Raw genomic sequence first — 18,049 nt, forward strand, 5'->3', positions numbered from 1 at the left:
TTATAGTTATTATCGATATCCAAATAGAAATGGGAACATGTAGTAACGGACTTTGTAATGAGCTTACCTCAAGTTAAAGGTGGTTATGATGCCATATGGGTGATAGTTGATCAGCTAACAAAATCAGCTCATTTTTTACCAATCAAAACAACTTTTAAAGCAACCCAGTATGCTTAAATATATATTGATGAGATTGTAAAACTACATAGAGTGCCGGTAACCATAGTGTTCGATAGCGAACCACAGTTTACCAACTAGTTCTACAAAAAGCTGCAAGCAGCCTTAGGCATCAAACTTGATTTTAGTACAACCTACTATCCATAAACTGATGGTCAATCCGATTCAACGATTCAGATGCTTGAGGATATGTTAAGGGCCATTATACTAGACTTTGGAGATTCATGGAATCTTTATTTACCGTTGGCCTAATTTGCCTATAACAATAACTATCAAGCCAATATGGGTATGGTACCATTTGAGGCCTTCTATGGGTGCAAATGCAAGCCGCCCATTGGATGGCTTAAGGTTGGAGAAAGGAAACTCTTGGGATCAAAAATAGTCTAAGAAGCTAAAAAAGGTATTCATATAATTTGGGAAAGAATGTTATCCGTTCAAAGTCGGTAGAATTCAAACATCGACAATAGGTAAAAACCCTTGGAATTGGAGATCAGGGACTATGTGTTTCTTAAGGTTTTGTCTACCAAAGGAGTAAAAAAGTTTCACAAGAAAGGGAAATTAAGCCCAAGATACATTCAATCCTTTAAGGTTTTAGAGCGTATAGGCGTTATTGCATATTAGTTGGTATTATCGCCGAATATGTCCAATGTTTATCCAATTTCCATGTGTCCATGCTTAAGAAATATTTTCCTGATTCTTTGAATGTGATTCAATATGATGAAGCTTAATTCCAAGACAGACATACATATGAGGAGTAGCTTGTGGCCATATTAGATAGACAAGTGAAATGAGTCTTCTCCAAGAATGTTGCTTTAATGAAAGTATTATGGCAAAACCGTATAGTTCAGGAAGCAACTTGGGAATTAGAGGAAGAAACATGATCAAAATATTCCCATCACTTTGAAATTTAAGGTATGATCTTATCCCTTGTACTTGAGTTAAATTCCAAGATCGAATTTTATAAGGATGGGAGGATGTGATACCTTTAAACTTTGACATTGATGTATATAGAGTGTGCTTACCCAACATGAGATGTTAATGAGGCATTGATGGAATTTAAGTATGTGCATATAGTACAATAAAGCATATCTATGTGTTTTCAAAAGACTTTTGATGATGTATTGGTATGCTTGAGGCTATATGTTTTCAATATAGACCATGTTTGTTGAGTTTTGATGCATGATATGAGTGAATATGGGTTGGGAAGCTTAAAAAATAGAGTTAAGACCATGAAAATGTTGAAATTTCAAGTGTTGAGCATAAACTATCAACAAATGTTCTACATCTATCGATAAATTTAAGTTAAGAAGGTAAATTGAAACAAATTGAATAACATCTACTGATAAATTCACATAACTATCGATAAATGTCCACCCGTGAGATAAAAGGAAGCATTTGGAACACAATTTATTGATAGATCCATGGAAACTATCAATAGATAGCCACCCGTAAATAATTTAAGGCAATTGGGACAAAATTTATCGATAAATCCAATGAATCTATCGATTGATAACAACACAAGAAAAATGTGAAACTGTCCAAAGCACTATCTATCAATAGATAAGGTTATCTATCGAGAGATGAAGGACAAAATACTGAGAAATACGACAAATCTATCAATAGATGCATGCAAAATTGCAAAAATAAAAGGCATTCTTGGGCATTTTGCCAATTTAATAGAAAAGAAGAAAACACTTCTAAACTTTTTCCCTTCAACATCCCACATTCTCTTTTGAATTTTGGAGCTTGAAAAAGGTGTTTTGAGGCTTTAAAAACCATATTGGAGGTAAGATTGAACCTTCTTACTAATTGGTTTCTAATTTAATTGGTTCAAAAATAAAAATTTGGTTATGCTTTCAGCTCAAATGATTTTCTCCTTGAGCTGCTAGAATCTTTAGAGTCTTTGGAGGATTTAAATCAGCTATAAGGTAAGGTTCTAACTACTGGCAGTCTTGGATTCTTAGAGAAAAGTATGAATTATGAGTTGGTAGTTGGTAGTTAAATCTAGAACCTAGCTGAATTATCAAATGATGGAAATGATTTGAAACAAAAAAGTTTAGCTCTTATATTCTTGATAGGGGAAAACTAAGCTTCAAAAATTGCTATTAAGTAGAAAATTAACTAGTTCTGAAAGCTACAAGTGATTGGTGAGTTGTATGGGCAACTCCAAGTGAGTGGGGTTTTTGTTGTACATTGGGTAAATGCATGTAATTCATCACATATGTATATGTGCTGCCATGAGACCTAAGTAAGGCATAGTTGATAAGCTAAACTTATGCATATTGAATGAGCCCCTCTTTGGTGATTGAGCTTGACTATGACTATGTTGGTTGAATTTCTTACTTGTTGCACAAGCTTGTTGCTTGGTGTCTTGGTTTGGTAGTGGTAATGTAATTATGCTTGAATGTCTACTACTAATTGTGATGACTTTGGTATGTTGTTTATATATATGTATATGTGATATTATTGACTATGTAAATAGCTATTGGACGCGCTGAAGTGTGTATGATTTTCATCTAATGAGCATGTTTCGGACAATGATATGATCTAGTTTGAAGGTGTCACAAGCTCCATGGTCTTGTTTATCGTTAATGGCTTCAGCCCTAGATAAGTCTTGTTTATCCAAAAAGACCTTTCTCTTGTTACCATCTCAATGATAGCTCATGACAATTAGAAACCTATGGGAATTTATATGCCATACTAGTATGCTCTGACGAGTCTTGATAAATGTGGTAAGTATATGATCAACTATGAGATTATGAGTAGCAAATGGTAAGCCATTCATTGAGCAAATTTGTGCTCTAATGGGTTGATAATGAATTCTCATATACTATTATGATTTGCATATATTGATATAACTGAATATGCATATTGATTATTGCCCACTCACTGAGTTAATGAGAACTCATGCTAATGTTTTGTTTCCATGTGTAGATATGTAGCTTTGGGAATTTTGTGGAGGAAAGCTAGTGGTTAGCATTAGTCGAATTATCGATATTTTTAACATCCAGTAGAAACTATGCTCTACGAGTCCACTTTGCTAGTCATGACATATGTGTGGGTTATTTATGTTGATGGCAATCTATTGCCCTTATGTTTATAGTAACTATGAACTGTTTTGTAAGGGCATGGACCTATTATGATAGCCAATGTATGGCGCTTGTTAATAATACGCAGTTGTACTCTAGTTAATTAGAAATTGCTAAGGGCAGCTTGTTATGGACGTATATTGAGCTTATGTTATAAAATGTGCCATCTAGGCTTTATGAATTAATGTTAAAGTCTACTTGTCTGCCTGTTTTATGAAAGGCTTGCTTGGGTCTCATGAGTTCTACTTGCTAGACTCGTGCGCCATTCGCAACCCTCAAGTTGGATTGTAACACCATCTATTTATAGATGACGCTATTTTCAAAAAAATAAAAGGGATAAAATGTATTTTCACACACTAGCTTATAAATATACCACCATAAATGAGAGTTGGCAACCCTCAACTATTTTCATAGGTATTTTCTTAGTTCCCATTCTCTTTCAACTTATTTTTCACACAAAACACTAGTTTGACTATTCATTGTTGAATGAATGATAAAATTCTTGATTTGAATGTTTGATCTTGAGTTTGAAGGTACAACAATTACCTTCCGTTATCTCTTTACAAATGTTTTGTAAGTTGAGTTTGCATATGGTTATTATAGTTTATGCATTTAAAGTTTTCAAATGTGTTTATGGCTATTAAAAGAATTTATATGATTATCCAGTTGTTTTGCAAATTATGGTTTATTGCAAAACTTTTCCCCCTTGGCTTGTCCTCTTCCTCGTATCCACTAATGGAGTCTTTGTAACTCACACATTATTTTCTTCTATTTTGTTTGAAATTAGTAACTTTCTTGACTAGGTGACTTGTGGAGTAGTAGCCTAGCTTATCTGTGGTAGGTGTGGTAGAGCCTTTTTTCCATAGTGTGTCGAGTCGAGTCATTTAATCATTATGTTGATATTGAACAAGTTATTCAAATAATGTTGATATACTTGCTTACATTTCTGCACATAGTGTTGAGCCTTGGATATGGGTGGATGAGAATAATAAGACTATGGTGGATGATCCATAGCAATATAGGCAACGGATGTTTGTCAAACCATAGTTGTTTTTAACACATGCATATTTATATGAAATGTGATAGAAACCACACCTTATGTTGAGAACTTTCATAATGTGGTGGCCTTGATGAATTAATTGCATATTCATAACTGATGTTGAATTAATATGCGAATGCGATGGATAACTAGACCATGAATTGTTTATTTAGGCTTACTTGGACCTAGTGGGCCATAACCACATAGGTCCATGCACCGTTCACAATCCCTTCAGGAAATGGGATGTAATAAGTGGGCATTATAGCAACCATTTCCACATTGCACGTAGGCAACTCTAATTGTCCGCACTAGCACATTTGCCTTCGTGGTTTCTCTAATATTCCTCAATCACATCATATTAGGTAGTTATACGTTAATACACCTAGGTTTCTATTTAGTACATTTAAAAGGGCTTGTCCCCCCTTGTTGACAACTAGTACATAGTAAAGATATTTACTATATAGTACATTGAAAACATTCTTGAAAACATTTATTCTCACACATATCAGTTTATCAAAAACAATCTAGCATTCAAATCATGTAAGACAATTTCATTGATAAATTATGCTCAACTTTATCAAATAAAATACTTAATGGTATACCCGCTCACCTTGACAAGAAGAGTATTTTTTTTTAAGCTTCGAGTCACCAAAATCTTGCTCATCAATGATGTTCGAGCTCCACACAACTATCATAACAATTTCTAACATAAATCCCTATTTTCCCACCAAACCCATTTATTTGAAACTAATCGATTTAACCCATATTTTTCATTTCAAGCTAATGACCCACAATACTTCAACTCAAATCACATATAATGAAACCTTAATCATTCTTATCTCCACAACCTTGTTGAAGGACAAAAAAGCCCCAAAACTTAGCTCAAATTTGGGTTAAATGAGTTAAAATTTACAAAACCCTTGAGTTAGGTTGAAACATCATGATTAATATCCAAAAGTGTCAAATCTTACCTTAAATTAGAGTTTGGGAGGATGAATCTTTGTCCAATGGAGTTTTGAAATGTTAAATAAGGGTTTGGTGGTTGTTGGGGACAAGTTAGAGGCTAAGAAAATGTAAAATGAAGGCTAGGGCTTGTGTGGAATACTTTATATACTAATATGTCAAAAAGGTGTTATAGTCAATTACAGGGGTTAAGTGGTCAACTATGGTGTGAGACCTTGATCTTTATAGACTCGTAGCTAGAAGTAGACGCGATATCACGGACTAGGGGTAATTTCTTTATTTCTTTAGTGAGCCCCTAGAAGTATGCTTTTAAACAATATTAAGGCCTAAGTAGGCTTAAAGCATAAATGAATGATGAAAATAAGGATAAGATGACGAAGGAAATAGAAATAATGATGATTTCCAAGGTAAGGGCAAAATGGTAATTTTTTCATCTTGAGTCGAAATTTTAAGTTTTTGTGAACCCGAGCATTTCTAGTCTATTATGGACTTTGTCCAGTGTCAAAAGAGTAAAAAGATTGCACAAAGAATTGGAGGAGAACAAGCCAACTTGTTAAGGGCATTTTCGTAATTTAAGTAGAGTTTTGATAAGCTTTAGCTATAAATATCTTTTTTCCAGCAGCCTCTTCTTCTTCTCATCCCAACTCACATTTCTTTCATCCTCCATGAAAGCTTCTCTCAAAGCTTCCATCACCCTCTCAAGTTAACCTCAAATTTCATGCTTTTACACACCTTGTTATAAGGTTTTTCATACTCTTTTACTCTTTCACCTTAAAAAAAAAACCCTTAAAAGTCTTACTCCTATACTTTCTCTCACTAGCTAGGTGTTTTAGATAGAGAAAAAGAGAGCTTCTACAATAACTTGAAAACTCTTAGAAAGGGATTCAATTATAGAGCTACCAAGGTGAGTAGTGAAGTAGAGTTGATTTTTAAGTGTTGAGAATGGCTAGTTATTAGACTTATGAGTGTTTTGTAGTTTAGGTTGTTTATTCATTTTAGAGTGATTAGGATAGTGAAAATAGATAGCCACTTAATGGCAATTGGAAGTTAGTTAGAAGATAGCTTTTAGAATTTATAGTTATGTGAATTGAGTTAATTGTGATGTTAATGCGATGATAGGTTCCAACGAAGCCCCACCACCCCATTTGGACCATTAGAGGAAGTTAGAGTTGGGTAAAGATTTAACAAATACCGGTGAGTGAACTTGCATTTCAAAATGTTTTGGGAAGTGCCTACATGTTTAAATAAATCATTTGAAAGTTTCATTTGTTTTTGCTTTAAAAATATACTTGGGGAACAAGCCCTTGATGAAATGTTTCTATCTTGTGAAATGTGAAATATGAATAGTTCATGCGTTCTCACATTATATTGATATGTATATTATGCTTTGGATGTTCCTTTTGTGTGATAATGAGGACCCAGTTATGTGCGATGTGGGAGTGCACATGAGCTAATGATGATGATATTGCATTTTGGGTGTAGGGAGTGCATATGAGCTGATGATGATGATATTGCATTGTGTGTGTAGGAAGTGCACATGAGCTGAGTGTGGTGGGATGGTATGCATGATGATGTATGTATATATATATGTTATAGAAAGTTTATGAAAATAATTGTGATTGTGTTATATGTTGGCATTGTTAATTGCTCCCAAATTGCTTTTCATTTCAACAAGAAAATGGCTTTTTGATGTAACAATACCCCTTTTAACAAAATTGCTCTGTTTCTCGCTGCAGCAAGAAACTCTTGGGTTGAGGGGGTTTACACTGGCTTGGTTCTTGCTGTAGCAAGAAATTTTTTGAAGCTTTTCGCTGCAGCGAGATTCATTCTCGCTGCAGCAAGAAACTCTCGAGTGGTTCCAAAATTCTTGTGCAGTGCTTTCACTTTGACAAAGATTTTGACCATATTCTGATCAGAACTAGGCAAAGTGGTAAACATAAAAATTGTAGCCCAGCCTCTTAGATTTCTAATGATTTAAAACTCATCTTAATTGGGCTTCTGTAGTGGGAGATATGCTTGAAAAACCAAAGCATATGCAAACCAATAATGCCTTTGTGCTGCAATGACAAAACCCTCTGTTTGTTTGTCTTGCTTAGTCATTGCTGAAATTTTCATTCTATTCAACTTTATGGTTCATCATGGGTTTTGTAACATTAAGGGATTAAACATTTAAATTTTAAAATGAGGGGTTTTAACAAAAAATTTAGACTAAATTGCATGATTATCGTAAGTGCATCATGTTTTCTAAAACATTCCTTGTCATTGCTTGTTCCCTTCTTATGGTCACTCACTAAGTTTATACTCACTCTTTTAAATTGCATGTTTTCAGATTTGTAGATAGTTGGGACTTAGACTAAGGTGTCCACTTGCATTCACTCTTGGTAGGTATCATGGCATTCGATAGTCGTACCCTCACCAAAGTCACTCCGCTGGTCGTTAGAAGTCTTTTATATGAGTACATGTACATTAAACCTAAATTTCTAGGAATCACTTTGCTAACGATGCATGTATAGTTTGGAATGATGGTGCCATTATGAGATGGCTATGAATAACCTTATTTTAAGATCATAAAAAATGTAAATTTTTGGTATCTATGTTGTATTATGAAAATACGTCTAGTTGCAAATTACAAATGGTGGTCTAGTAATGGTGATGAAAAATTGATGGGATAGTGAACGGGGATTACGTAAAGAGGCTTGCTTGGGCTTAGTGGGCTACATCCATTGAGCCCATACTCCAATCATGGCCCAAAATTTGGGTCGTGACGTATGGCTTCTTAAATATTGGAGTTTTCCAAGCAATCTACCTTAGAGGGAGCTACAAGAGCTAGGGGATTGATTATGGCTCTTAACTCTTGGAATATTTCATGTTTTCTACCATATGATCCACGGGTAACCATTGGGGATTGATCCTCCAAGTTAAAACTAGTTGAAATACATTTTTTTGGCTTCCTTTTTCAACCATTCCTTCAGCCATCATTCATCCATGAATTTAACACAATAATGTGGAAGGATTTACGTCAAATGACAAGGAATTTTCAGAGATAATGGTCACCAACATATAATTCACCAAAATTCAAGTTTTCATCAAATTTCTACTACATGTAAAATTGGGGTTTCACACAACAACATCTTAAACCAAGCTCAATAAACTCATGCTCATTAGTAAATCAAATCATGCTCAACAGCATCTTAAACCATGCCCAATAAGCACATGCTCAAGTCTAGCATTTTAAAATCATGCTTAATTCATATAACAAGTATAGCTTTTGAAATAGATTCACCCACTCACCTGACAATGTGTTTTCCACTAGCTACCAAATTACTTATCCTTGTTCACCAACAGATTCTTGAGCTTCAAATAATTTCCCTTGAGCTCCAAATATTTTTTTTCCTAGTGCTTTCCAACACTCCCTAAGCATAAGACAAGTTCTTTAGCTCCCTAGCATTAACAAATAGCCATAAATTTGTAACATTCACTATTTCTATAATTACCTAGCTAAACTTGTGCTCAATCTCTTTTTTGCAACTAACTACTTTAAACCTTAAATCACATGCTTAATATTTAGACATTAAATCCTTACCTTGGTGAGTAAATTAAAGCCAACCAAGTCTCCAACAATCCTTAAATTGGAAAGGATGAAAGCTTACTGAAACATAACCAAAACCAAGATTATAATTGATCAAATTAAAGCTCAAGCTTCTAGAAAACTTATTATTACCTCGGTTACTAAATTCCAAGCTCTAAATTGCTTGTATGGAGGCATAAATATCCAAGGGGAAACTTAAGAGTGTTTTGCTAAAAGGGAAAATGAAAATGCTTCAAGGTAAGTTGCTGGGAGGAAACACCAAAGTCATTTGGAAATCAGCCCTTCCCCCATTTAGGCGTGAATAATAAGGTGGAGCATCTTGGGTGGACATATTGGGCTAATTGCTCATTATTCCTCTAACATTTTTTTTTCTTTTCAATTTGGTCTTTCAACATTTTAATTCTTTTAGATTTTGTCCTTTAACATTTTCTTTCTTTCCAATTTTATCCCTCAATATTTTTTTTTTCTTTTCAATTTAATCCTCTAATATTTTTTCTTTTTCAATTTAGTCCTTTTCCCAAAGTAAGGGTCCAAGATATACACCACAGCTCAAAGATTGTAAACCTTATCCTTGGAAGCTTAAAACCACAAATCAAGGATATTGAGTAGTATCCTTTGAAGTTACAGAACAAGGATATTAAGCATTATCCTTGGAACTTATAACCACAGACAAGGATATTAAGTTTTATCCTTGGAACTTATAACCACAGACAAGGATATTAAGTTTTATCCTTGGAAGTTTAAAACCACTACTCAAATGACAAGAACATTTCTTTCTCTCAAATTTACTTAACCATTTAAGGAAAAACTTTTACATGCTTAGCTCGGAATTTGTTCTTTCCCCCATTCATTAGGTGCGTTTCTTAATTGTCCTAGTATTCTGAAATTTGGGATGTTACAATTATTGCTTTTACCTTAATCTCATTTTTTTTATTTTATCAACTATAGGATTTGTACATCAAGCTATACTGTAAAATTTATCTATGTTCACAGTATTCTTCGGGATTGATTTTACATGAATTTTATTGATGAATGGTGTTTTATTGACCTACATCATATACATATTGTAAGTATCAGTAGAAAATTGATTATTATTTCATATTTCAAATGGGGCAATATTTTGTGATATTGAAGATATATTCTTTTCTGCCATACATCATCTATGAAGTTTTCTCATTTTGAATTTTGTTACTGTGTATATAATTTGTTGCCAGTCTTGGTTAATGTGGATATCTTTAATTTATAAATTGTTTGATTTTACCTATATAATCTGTACAGTTATTTAAATATATATTATAGATCAATGGTTAATTCTACTTTTATCGTTCAACTGGCTATTGAATAAGATCGTTTTTGTTGCTAAGAAAAGAATATTCCAACGTAAAAAACTCTTACTACTTCATAAGAATTTAAAGCCACAGTTTTGTTTGGTCTTAGTTCATTTCCTTTGATGTATTGCAAGTCGACTCTTTTCTTATTGTTGATTTCTCACGAAAGTGCACATATCATTTAACAAGTAATATAAAAGAAAGTAGAATTCATTTCCACAGAAAATTGAATTAATAGCTACTTGCCAACTACTAAAATTAACACACTCTAATCTTTTTCAAACAACCTAATTTTTAAATTATTAAAAAGAAAAATTAAAACTAATAAACTAAAACTAATCTAAAATTAATCAGCAAAATTACTTTAGTAAACTTGATTGACTATCAGACTTAAGATTATGATATCCCGTAATACTTCATCTGAATATTGTCTGTCTCTCTTAATTTATTTTAATGGATTAACTTGCTTACCTAGAGTCCTAATTTTTTTACAAGTCTTCATCGAGTTTCTTATAAAAATATCTTTTTCAATTAATTTTCTATATATTTATGCAAATTCAATAGAAGAAAGATTCATTAAGTTCGTACTCTAATCCTAGCTACGTAAGGCTTATAGGTGCATGTTTACCCTATATGCAAAGCAAACCACCAAATCAACTAAGTGTATTCGATCATACACTATTCTATTCAAGGTCTACTTAAATCTCCTTCGTTAATGTTTAACTTAGGTTTCCAGATCAATTTAATTGGTGGCCAGTCAACTTGAAGCATTAAAAACAAAATATAATAAACAACTTAAAACCATCAAACCTAAGCAAAAAAAAGATAAATAGATCAGACTACGTGTTCTAAGATTAGATTGACTCGCTAAATTAATTAACTTAAAATAATTAAATAAAACCTACTAATTTTTATGCATTACTACAAGAACTCTATATCATAGAGTTATCATTTCACAACTAGTTTGACCATAAATAATAGAATCAAACATTGCTCTATCAAGAAAATTTAAAAAAAAACATATAATTTTGCATGTTATTGTAGATTCTCCTATTGTCAAGGTTGTTGTAGATTGTGTTTGGTGTTTATGAACAAGGCAATGTTGATGCTATCTTTATTTAGTTGGGTTTTTCGTGACAAGACAAGGAGTACAAAATAAATCATAGACTTAGACGAGGCATGATGTTCTACAAACTTCAAATAAGTTGAAAATTGGAAGTTTGTAAAATTTCGTGCATCATTTAAGCCAAAATCATTACTTTCTATAAAATAATCATATGTATACTTTCCAATCATCTTCTTCAATACCTAACATAATTTATGGATCCCTTTAGACATGGCACAAAGGGAAAATTAAAAACTTTAGTTTTTTTTACGTTGTGTCTACTAGTCAAACTGTTATTAATATCGAATATGTATATCTATTTTTCTTTTTAACATGTACAATGGCAAATATATGAGGAAATTGTGAGAAATGGACCTCCTGATAAGGTGATTTCAAAAATAACCAGCCATATAAAGTTATCTGTTTCTAATAAAAAAAAAGCATAAGTTGACCAGAATGCCCTTAAAAACATCGTTTCAAATTAGGGTCTCGATATTTCCCTCCCGTTAAAGAGAAAATAGAAATAAATAAATACTCAGCTGTTTGAGCTCGCTCATCTTTCCCTCTCAACTCTCTGAACTATCTCAACTCTGTCAACTCTCTGTTGAGCACCATCGTCATCAGCCCTCTGAACTCTCTGAACTATATGAGCTCTGTCAACTCTTTGTTGAGCACCATCATCATCGGGCTGTGGTCTATCTCTCGACATCTAGCCATATTATCGTAGATTAACAAACCTTATAGCAGAGATGCCATCAAGGTATGTTATTGGGTTTATTGCTACAACACTTAAATTTCTGAAACATTTGGTGTAAATTAGAAACATGGATTAGAAACATTGCCCAGAGTTGATACACACCATGCATCTATAACATGTGTTAGAATTATTTTAGTGTGTCACGACATTGGTTATTTTAGGGCAGTTCGTGTAACGAGTCAATAATTAAACTGATTGGCGTGTCACACGCTATGGGTATTTTAGGTCAGTTCGTGTAAGGACACAGTAATTATAGTCATTGGTGTGTCAGTGTTGGCGTGTTACAACATTTTACGTTATATGCATGGCATGTTACAACATTTTACGTTATCTGCATGGCGTGTTACAACATTTTACGTTATATGCATGGCGTTTTACAACAATTTATGTTATATGCATGGCCTGTTACAACATTTTACGTTATATGCATGGCATGTTACAACATGACTGACAAATTCTAGAACACGGCATGTCATGTAATGTGTTAAATGATTCACAAATTATTATTGTTTTCAAAATTTTAGTGGGGTTCTAATTGTGCGACTTGTGATAAGACACGGTGGTCAATGGGTGGATGGCATTTACAAAGGTGGTGAGTCACAAATGTGGGGGGTTAGGAGTGATTTGTCGTTTGTGGGATTGATGAAGCTGGTTGAAGATGTTGTTGGGGTAAACTCAGAAATTGACAAGATTGAGTTACATGCATTGATCAGTACACTCGAATTTCTATCACAACCAATTATCAAGGATAATGAGGATGTTGCATTAATTTTGCAAAAACAGAGGAATGTTCCGGTTATGTATGTCAGCATTAAGGGATGTCAAACAAATGTTATGTCACATGAAAAAGCTGAACAACATGGTAATCAGCTCAATCAAAATGAGATATACAATGCTTAACATATACTACAACATTCAGTCCATAACCCACAGCAATTGCAATTGACGTATGCACAAGAGTTTGTGCAGCCCAGTAGACACACGACATTCACAGAATAGTTGGCTACACAATTTCGATTAGGATGTGCATCAAACCAATTAATTACTTCTATCCAACAAATGCAACGATCGGGTGAAACTGTATAGGGTGTAATGACATTTTCAAAAGAGAATGTAACACTTGAGGACAACACTGTGACGTTGGAGGGTGACACTACGACGCTCGAGGAAAATAATGCATCTGATGAGGGAAATGAGGATTTGTTCCCTGTCAGTGAAGATATATTTGATCACAATTCGAATGATTGGTCTGATGAATGGCATGATGAGAGTTCTAACGATGACTGGCTTTATGATAGTGACATTCCAATTTGCAATAATGTTGAAGGTGGAACGGAACTTGTTAGAGGTGTTGATGTAGGAGATGTTTAATGTGATGACCCCATATACAATAACCCCATCGCTAATGAGAACGAGATTCGTTTCCCTGGTACATTGCTCCATGAAAGTTATCAGGAAAAGGGAAATGCAAGGATATCTCATGTATGGGTAATTCCAGGTGCAGAAAGGTTCTCCTTCCAAACAATTACAACTGAAGAGTCAACATGTGCCGATGATCGCTTATACAAAGAAAGAATATTTTCCTCGAAGGCCTAGTTGAAACGAGCTTTGAACATGTTAGCTCTAAAAGAGTAGTTTGGGATAAGAGTAAAAAAGTCTTGTAAAACTCGTTATGAGGTTGGTTGCAAGGATAAGGCATGCAAGTTCAGTGTGTGTGCAACGAAGTTACCTTGAAGAGGAGAATATTGGCAAGTTCAAACATTCCACAAAGTACACACGTGTATTATTGATGGTTTACAAGGGCGATTTGCAGTTGCGAGTGCAAAGATAATTGATGAACTTATGTCACACAAGCTTCAGGCTAATGGAGTAGCATTGAGACCTAAGCACATAATTGGTGAGATGAGGTTTCAGTGGGGATTTGAATTCTTGTATGGTAAGGCCTGACAAGTGAAAGAGTATACGAAGAGGCTTGTTTTCGATCCCTCGGAGGAGTCATTTCAACTACTACCCTCGTATTTTTATATGTTGGAATAAGAAAATCCTGGCACAGTCACTGCAGTGGCTACTAATGAGGCAGAAAGATTCAAATATTTTTTCTGGGCATACGAGCTTGTATTCAGGGGTTTAGCGATGAATGCGTCCTACGATTGCAATTGATGTGACACATCTGAAAGGTAGCTTCAAGGGTGTTCTATTTGTCGCTGTATGCAAAGATGCAAATGAATGCGTATATGTAATTGCATTTGGCATCGGCCATGTTGAGGACGAAGACTCATGGATGTGGTTTCTTAGCAAGTTGTGTGATGCGGTTGGTTGTCCTGAAAATACTACGTTCATTTCTGATCAGCATATCGACATTAAGAAAGTAATCAAAAATGCATATCCAGAAGCGCACCACGGTTTATGCGGGTACCACTTGAAGAAAAACTTTAAAAACAAGTTCAAGCGCGACAACGTTTCTATGATTTTCACCTTTGCTTGAGATTGCTATAAGGTTTTCGATTTCAACAGACATATGAGCCAGCTCAAGCATACTCACGTAGCAGCCCACGCTGACCTTATGAGAATAAGCCTTGAAAGATGGGCACGTGCCTATTCACCGGCAAAGCGATACCAAATGATGACATCCAACATTGCGGAATGTGTTAACTCATGCTTGAAGCATGCAAGACAAATGCCAATCATTGTTTTGATCAAGTTCATCAGAGACATGTTCCAATGTTGGTTCCATGACCGGTACGAGGAGGCCGTCAAGGTGACCACACCTTTTGACCCTTGGGTTGCCAAGCAGTTGAGCAAACGATTCAATGATGCACATTGTTTTGTGGTTAAACCTATCAATCGAGTGGAGTTTGAAGTTAAAGACAATAAGATGGATGGACTTGTAAACGTGTTCATGTTGTGAGTTCCAAACAGATTTACTACCATGCAGCCATGCCATTGTAGCTATAAGGTCAGAATATCTTATTTCTTATTTGAACCCTACTTGGCATAGTATATACATTAAGCTTGAACATTGAGTTCATTGTATTTTTCAGTAAATGCAAACGTGAAGCCATTGAATTCTACGCTGACTACTACAAGACAATCATTTTTGTGGAGGGTTATGCAGGGTCCATTCGCCTGGTATGGCATTCTAGTGAGTGGGACATCCCCCCTCATGTGAAACAAATTGTCGTCTTGCCACCACCTTGGCGAGGCCAAGCGGGAAGACTTATAAGGATAAGGATTCCATCGGCCAGTGAAGGCATTCGAGCATAGAGATGTTCACAATGCAAAAAGTACGAGCATAACAGACAGAATTGCCCATCCCCATTTACAGTTCCATCCACAAATCTGGCACCATTTCCAAGTCAATCGACGCCTCCACGAGTAAGCCAACCGAAAGCATGTTCAAGTTGCTGACAAATCGGTCACACATGCACAATTTTCCAATACGAAGGACAATGTTTGAAAACGTAAGGTGTCTTGTGGATGAAGACAGCTTGTTGGCCTAACTAAATGTGTGACCCATGTGCAATACCTTTGTCAAAATTTGCTCTTGCAGTATATTACATTCATTCATATTTGGATTTTGGGTTTGTTAGTTTCCTCTTGTAGATGAGTTTTTATTTTTTTTATTAATTTTGTAGATATATTATTTGATTATTCATTTCATTTTGTCCGTAGTTTTGAACAGTGAATAGACTTGCGAAATGCCTATACTGTTACCCCCTTTCTCACATTTTATTACGACTTGTATAAAACAATTAATGATTTAATTTAATTCCTTTTTATTCATTTGATTTAACCTTTTATGTTCTTACAATCAAATCTCTTAAGAGATATAAAATTAATTCATCTAACTTTAGTAGCTTTCTAAATCCTAATATTCAATTTGATTTTGTAATTTTTTAATTATAACGTTTATTTTATCTTATTAATACCTCCATATAAAACTTTAAGCCAATCACTTAACAAAATAATAATAATATTGCACCAAGGAGTTTACTTTAAAGGATGCAAGTATAGAGAGAGAAAATTTTGGACTAATTAAAAACATATTATATGAAATTTAAGATTAAAACACATGACTTGACCAAACAAATTTAAAAAATTTATGGATCATCCAATCAAATTTCATCTATGAATCATCATAATTATTTTTTATTAAATTAAAACATTTTAAAAATAAAATTGAAATATAGGGACGAAAATTCCTCAAAAATATATTTTGCTAAGCTAATAAAAGAAATGCCACATGGCATTTTTGATCATCTGGTGTGGGGCTCGAGATTAGGCTGTAATTGGTAGATGTCAATGACATCTTGTGGTGACACGCTGAGTGGAAGCAGATAGTTGGCGTGACACGCTGAGTGCATGGAGATTTTTATGGTGACACGCTGACTTCTTGCAGTATTGTGGGGTGACACGACAATCCCCAATTATGGTGACACGCTGAGTGGAAGCAGATAATTGGCGTGACACGCTGAGTGCATGGAGATTTCTGTGGTGACACACTGACTTCTTGCAGTATTGTGGGGTGACACGACATGCCCCAATTGTGGTGACACACTGAGTGGAAGCAGATAGTTGGCGTGACACGCTGAGTGCATGCAGATTTCTTTGGTGACATGCTGACTTCTTGCAGTATTGTGGGGTGACACGGCACGCCCCAATTATGGTGACACACTGAGTGGAACCAGATACTTGGCGTGACATGTTGACTTGTTCCAGTTTTCAAGGGTGACACGCCATGCCCCAATAGGGTGACACGCCACGTGGTTGCAGTATTAATTTAAAGGTACTGTGTTTGAATTGAGAAAGAAAAAGTAATGTATAAAATATACGAATATTAAAATTAATAAAATTAATGTATGTACAAAAAAATGTACAAACAAGGGCTGATATGTTCAGGGTTCGCTCTCACAACTGTTGGAAAAAATTTCTAGAGTGTATCGGTGATGCATATTTTCAATCATATTCTACTTAACTCTGATCAATTCCAATTGCAAAATATCGTCAATGTACCTTATCATGAACATACCGCAGCTGACACTATCATTCTGCAGATGCACTTTAGCTTTTGGCAAATGATTTTCCAATGGCATCGGCATCAAATCCCGTGTCTTCTGGTGTGTTTTGTTGAAATAGCCGGCTTGGTGGCAGATGATTGGCATAATTATCATAAGGGGTGTCATTTGAGCCACAAGCACTCCGTTATCCATAACATCCGAAGTTCTTGTGGAGTCCACCACCTTGATCGTCCACCTCACCAAGTCGATCTTCACTACCACCCAATGCCCACCCACATTGCAAGGTGTGAGGATGAAATCGACATCTTCCCATTTTTTTTCGTATGTCAGCTTCTCACCCTCTACGTACCCCCACAACTCATCTAAAATTTCCATAGTCAACCAGGCATCTTCAGTTGGAAATGTGGTGTGTAGCATATGGACGGTGTCTTGTGAAGCATGTATACATTAACTTACACTTAATGCAATCAAAAACTTAGTATTTTCATAATTGAAAATTTTTCAAATAAACTTACAAAGAATATCATGTCAACCACGCATGCAAAGGTAGTGTACAGCTTCGACTTCGACCTTATCATCTGCTTACAAAGTACGCTGATGCATGCGTCTATATGTTCACTAGTCATTTCTTCTTTGGGATCCTCTAATGTTGTGAAAAAGTCAACCCTTTGATCCCCTAAGATCTCGATGTTACGCCTGCATATGTAACATAATGAGTTTGAAAAGCCTTGGTGGACTAATGTTTCATTAAAAAAAAATATTTGTAATGTTATTTATGAGCTTACCTTGTGCACTCGTCTTTCTTGAAAGCTTCATATGCTTCAACCATTGTGCTTTTTACATCTCGACGACTCATTGAGGGGTCAATGTATGGGCTTGCCCTGTATTTGCTCTCCATTTTCACCCATGCCTATTCAATTGGGCCTGAAATTTGTGTTGCATGATGATGGACATCAGATGACTCTAGTGACGACAACCGTGAGC

Source organism: Theobroma cacao, chromosome 4 (genome assembly GCF_053813885.1).
Source record: "Theobroma cacao isolate CCN51 chromosome 4, ASM5381388v1, whole genome shotgun sequence".
NCBI classification, from domain to species: domain Eukaryota; kingdom Viridiplantae; phylum Streptophyta; class Magnoliopsida; order Malvales; family Malvaceae; genus Theobroma; species Theobroma cacao.